The sequence below is a fragment of the Saccopteryx bilineata genome, chromosome 1, assembly GCF_036850765.1.
Source record: "Saccopteryx bilineata isolate mSacBil1 chromosome 1, mSacBil1_pri_phased_curated, whole genome shotgun sequence".
NCBI lineage: Eukaryota > Metazoa > Chordata > Mammalia > Chiroptera > Emballonuridae > Saccopteryx > Saccopteryx bilineata.
This window is the reverse complement of record NC_089490.1, coordinates 267,591,494-267,597,413: the sequence shown is the minus strand read 5'-3', so window position 1 is coordinate 267,597,413 and position 5,920 is coordinate 267,591,494. Positions and strand designations below refer to the sequence as shown.

At 44.2% G+C, this 5,920-nt stretch overlaps 1 pseudogene; it reads right to left on the bottom strand.

The window, feature by feature from the left end:
- Nucleotides 1–1,003: 1,003 nt before the first annotated feature.
- On the bottom strand, nucleotides 1,004–1,098 carry LOC136321696 (U6 spliceosomal RNA; annotated as a pseudogene).
- Nucleotides 1,099–5,920: the final 4,822 nt, after the last annotated feature.

Here is a 5,920-nt window from a genome sequence, read left to right as displayed (position 1 = left end):
AAGCCCAGGGTTTCAAACCGGCGACCTCAGCGTTCCAGGTTGATGCTTTATCCACTGCACCACCACAGGTCAGGCCAGGTAGATTTTTTTAAATGAGAATTCAGAAACATCTTAAGACGTCATATTTCTCTGAAATGTGAGAATTTAATACAGACCATTGCTGTCCCAGGAAAAGTCTTATGTATAGAACTTTCTTTCTTTCTTTCTTTCTTTCTTTCTTTCTTTCTTTCTTTCTTTCTTTCTTTCTTTCTTTCTTTCTTTCTTTCTTTCTGTATGTGTATGTGACAGAAAGAGAGAGAGAGAGACAGTAAGAGGGACAGACAGGAACAGACAGGAAAGGAGAGAGATTAAGAAGCATCAATTCTTTGTTGCAGCACTTTAGTTGTTCATTGACTGCTTTCTCATATGTGCCTTGACCAGGAGCTCCAGCAGAGTGAGTGACCCTTTGCTCAAGCCAGTGACCTTGGGCTTTAAGACAGCAACCTTTGGGCTCAAGCCAGTGACTGTGAAGTCATGTTTATGATCCCATGCTCAATCCAGCGACCCCACACTCAAGCCAGCGACCTCAGAGTTTTGAACCCGGGTCCTCTGCATCCCAGTCCAATGCTCTATCCACTGCACTACCGCCTGGTCAGGCTGCATTATTTCTTTCACTTCTCAGAACTGTATCAATTGATCTTGTAGATGAGGTAACAGAACCTACCTAGAGAAAACTCAATCAAAGCTACACACATGGAAGACTGTGGAGTCAGGGCTAGACCCAGTGTTCTCTTTACTAAGTCATTCTGCCTTTCAGAATTAAGGACAGATTGAACAATAAGATCAGTTTTGATTTGGCATATGACAGGCTAGAGCTGGAAGGTACAACCCTCCTCCCCATGTTTAATCCAACTCCTACATTTGTAGACAGTCGATGATCCTACTTAGAAAAAATGCAAATTATTTGACTATATACCTATAAATATTATCCCTGGAAAGAAAAGGAACATTTGGTAAATGTACAAAAAATATGAGGGAAATTTGCATGTTATACTTGTGTAGGGACCATGTTAATCTTCTCTGTATTGTTCCAATTTTAGTACACATGCTGGCAAGCAATCTCCAGAATATTTTTAAATGAATATACTGCAATGAAAAATACCAAAATATATCACATATAGTAAAGATAAGTATTGTTTTGTGAGGCTTTTGTTTTATATACACACACACACACACACACACACATCGTGGGTCATGATATAAAATTTGTTTCATACTGTTGATTGTGCTAACACACGTTATGTTGAAACACGTCTGGTATTGTGGAAAGAGCATGGGAAAGTGGGTTCAACTACTTGATTCTGGTCACTGCTCTGCCAACAACCACCTGGTGAGCTTGGCCAAGGGACTTATTCCTTAGGGTGTCCATTTCCTTATCTTTAAAAGGAACTAGGTGTTTTGAGATCCCTTCCTTTAAGACTGAATTATTCTGGTGATTCTTTCATGGCATCGATGAAACAACAAAAGCCTTTCAAAGGAGGGAGATGGGTGGGGGGAGGGAGCAGGAGCAGAGAGAGAGCGGTGGGCCAGGTGCAGTCACCTGACTTTACCCCACAGCAGCTGCTGTCCCCGTGCTCATTCTTGTTGTTTGTCATCTTGCTGGTTGCACCCCAAGATGCTGCTGCCACGAAGGTGTGAATGATGACCATGGTTAAATCCAAGTTGGAGCCTGTGGACAGCAGTGGAGGTGAGGACAGCCAAATACACACACCTGGTACTACGCTTGGCTAGGTGTTCAGAAGCAGTTCTTGATGACAAGCATTATAAATAGTCCAAGGAAAGGAAACCTAAACAGAACAAATTGAAAGTTAAGAACCATAGTCCTTCTATCATCTATGTGTCCTGAAGTAATAAAGACCTTCCTTAGAAAAAAAAAAGGACGAGGAGCGGTTTCAGAAAATATGCAATGTGAAATGCTTAATATAACTCCTTCTCTGGTGTAGACTGGTGCTTAGTTTTCTGTAAAGAACAGGAACCTGTTATTCCTTTTCACTCGTTTGATGGATAAGATACAAAGTTAATTTCATGGTGGAGAAACACCCAAGAGATTGCTTGCTTTCTATTAACATAGAAGATGTCTTTCACTTGGGGTGGTGAACACACAATAAATATAAGATGATGTATTATAGAATTGTACACCTGAAACCTACCTAATTTTATTAACCACTGTCATCTCAATAAATTTAATAAAAAAGAAAAGAAGATATCTTTGACATTAGCACACAGGGTGTGTGTACATACACACACACACACTCACACACGTGCGCATGCACATGCAAGCTAATAAATGCATTAAATGTATAAATTATTTATTGGTCCTGTGACAGCATACAGTATGACAAGAAATGAGATGTATCCGTGTGATATGCATGCACGTGTAGAAACTGAGGGGGTATTTTTTTCCCCTAGGTTGAAACATAATGCCAGACAACGTTCTGCCTTGGAAGAACAAAAGTACAGAGATGTTCCAACAATTGAAGGTGAGAGTTTTGCACAGTTGCTTATTATTCATTGCATTTGGAAATAGGGCACGGAGAAGACGGTCACCTCCCCCAGCCTGGATCCCTAGCACACTTCAGGTTAGCATCCCATGCTAGGTGAGATTTAACAAGATGTGTCTGTTGGCCTGCAAAAAACCCTGCTTGACAAGAGCTGTGTGTGTCAGGAAGATCAAAAGGGGGCTTGGTTGTTGTTGAACACTGTGTACTTTTAAAGAAATAAATGAATAATTTAAGTCATTTTAGTACTTGAGGAGGGCACTGAACTGACAGCTCTGGGTCCCAAGGCCTGACTGCTGCCCAGATGCATCATGGGTATAAACATGGAAGCCACCCCACCCAGTCCTACAGAGGAGCCTCTTCCAGTTACTCCATCTACTCTAGCTAGATTGAGGAGAAAGCACAGCCTGGCCGGGTCCCAGCATGAGCATGGCCATAGGGGAGGCACTGCTGGACTGAGTGGGGACAAGATGCTCTCGCTAGTCTCTCCTGTTGTGTAGGGGACCGGAGAGATTTAAGACACACCACGACTGGAACTAAACCCGTGAGCCTGGTGTGGGATGTTGATGTAGCAACTTCTTCAGCTACTCTGTTTACTTCCAAATGACAAAACCAAACAAAAAATAACTCCAAAGTCCCAAAACCAGGAAAAAGAAAGGAAAAAGCCCTCCAGCCCGTACTAACCAAGGGGCCGTTATTTTTGGCTGTGGGCTGGGCTGGTGAGACTGCTTGGCTTGCTGTCACTGTGCACAGCCGTCTGACTGGAATTTTTGTGAGTCGGGAAAGGGATGGTTATATTTGGCTTCTGGAAGGGAAGTTGCTGAGGCAGAGGCAGCTTTGGGTCACAGGGTTTGAGCCCATGCCAACAGGAGGGAAGCAGCTCACCCACTGCCAGCTGAGGAAGCTGGTGGGACGAGCCAGCTGAACCCTTTGGCCGGGTCATCAGGGAGGTCTGCAGGGGAACACACCACACCACTGCCAAAGAATCTGTTCCAGTCCAGTGAGACTCACGGCCTCTGGCTGGACAGGCCAGGAGGACCCGCCTGGGCTCTGCTTCATTGCCTGTAGAGCAGGATTCATTCCAGTCTGTTTTCCTTCATGTAGCCCACAACGCTCGGTCTAGGCTAGCTCGTGGGGTAATCCTGAAAGCTTCTGGACTTTCTTTATAGTTGTTAGTGTTCATGACTAGATCTTGAGCACTGTGGTTTACCTTTATCATCCACATTGTTTCTACACACAAAGGGCATTTTAAAAACCAAACACCAGGTTGCCCCTCACCCCCCTTGATGCTCTGGGTGATGTATAGTTAAAATAAATTATTAAATCTTCAGTTGTGTTAGGAAAAGAATGACACTCAAGATAGAAAAACAAGATTATTGTTTATGAATATACCACTGAAATATGCATTTTGTAAGCCTCATTGATTTATTTCCAATTCGAGAGGCCACACAGACATACAAAATGGTTTATTAGATATTCATTATCCCTCCTTAGCTGCTTTTATTAGACGTGCCCACGGTGCCAATGGCAAGGCTGACGTTTTCAGGGGTAGTGTCAATGCTTGAATCTCATCAATTTCTTGTAGGCAGTTTTGGTTTAAGGTATTTTGATGATTTTATAGAAATGTTTTACCCCATTAAAAAGCTATAACTTAAGCTGTGGAGCAGGGCAAGCACACATTAGATGATAAATGGCTTTGTGTAAGAGATTTCAAATTTGTCAAATCTGCATTAAAGAACTATATTTGAAATTGGTTAGAAGGTTGGGTGAATTCTCCAGGTGAAAATGACATTTATTTTATGAATCCCTTCGAAACAATTCCCCCAGAGTTTTCATTTGAATAAATCACATCCACATTCAGCACTGCAGAAACAGCTAGCATGGTAGAGTTGGATTGGCTGCTTTTTGTTTCCTCTTTTTAGGGAAAAGGGCTCAACTTTCTCATCTGGAAAGGAAGTAAGGCTAGATAACCTGGAGGGGTGAATCTTTACACCTTCTCTTTCATTCACTTATGCATTCATCCATCCATTCATTCCACATTTCGTTATTGAGTAGATGTGAGCATGTTCTGGCACTAAAGAAACCGTAATGTACAAAACCCAGACCTGGTTCTCATGGACATGACATCCTAGCAGGAGACAGACAACAAACGAGAGTTTAATGAATTGATAAACACCCTAACGGCAGTAAAGGAGATGATCTGATGGTAAGTGTTGTTGCGCAGCTGGTCCCAAGCCTCTTTGAGAAAGGGTCATTTCAGCCTAGGAGGGCCACCTGAGCAAACATCTGGACGAGGAGCATTGCAGGAAGAGGGACCAGCCCAGGCCATGTTGTGGCAATGCAACAGGGTGGGTGAGGAAGAGAAAGGCCGAAGTGTGGTGTTTGTGGTTCTTATTCCCTAATCTCTAGAGCTGTAGTTCTCTTCTGTACAAAAAATGGATGAGGCCCAGAGGGTAGTGGGAAGTGGGCAGAAGGTAGGAAACAAGAGGGCAGGGAACATGGTTGGGGTGGGGGCAGTCGTGCTAAGATGGACTAGGCTACCTGTAGTAATGAATAAGCCCACATCTCAGTGGCTTAACCAAGCATACATTTCTTTCCTGTCCACGTCATGGTCTGGTGCAGGTCTGATGGCTCCTCTCTAAGCAGGGAAGAAGATTCTTGCCAGCACGTGTCTCCATCACTTGTGGCCCTTTATTTTCAGCCTTATAAATTGGGAGGGAAGAATGAATGAAAGGCTGGATTGAATGTTTTAGGGGCCAGGGCTATTCTGGCTGCTTGACTAGAATCCAGGTCCATGATTCTAACTGCAAGGGAAGCTGAGAAACACTGTCTTCCTCCTTTGTGCCCATGGAGGGGTAGCTAAATTGATGAGCGTTGAGCCAGTCTTGGCCACAAGAGAGGAAGGGGGAAAAGAGGGAATCCTCTTACTCTCCCTCTATCCTTTAAGACATGTTCCATCTTGGCCAGGAGTGATGGCAAAGGGACTGGGATGGAGAGGGAGTGTCTCACAGTGATGACTTCTCATTATCCCACCACAAAATACACAGGCAAGAAAGGGGGAGGAAGCCCTGGAAGAAAACTTGCCCGGCCAACTTCCCTACCCCCACTTTAGGCGTAAACTAAGTCACATTTTACTGCTCGTGATGGATCTGGAGGAGAAGCCAGGTTTGATGCTAGAGACCCCTACCTCCTACTGCCTGACCTTCACGGCTCCTTCCATATGCATTAACCCCACGTGTGGGGCAGCTCTATTAGGCTTGCTCTTGGGGTCACCAGCTGAAAGCACTCTGCCTGATTGGTATGTGAGCGCTTGGCTGTGCCACCTGTGTATGGCCTATATAAGGCTATGGGTGCTTGCACTTGAGAGAGATGGGGGATTGCAG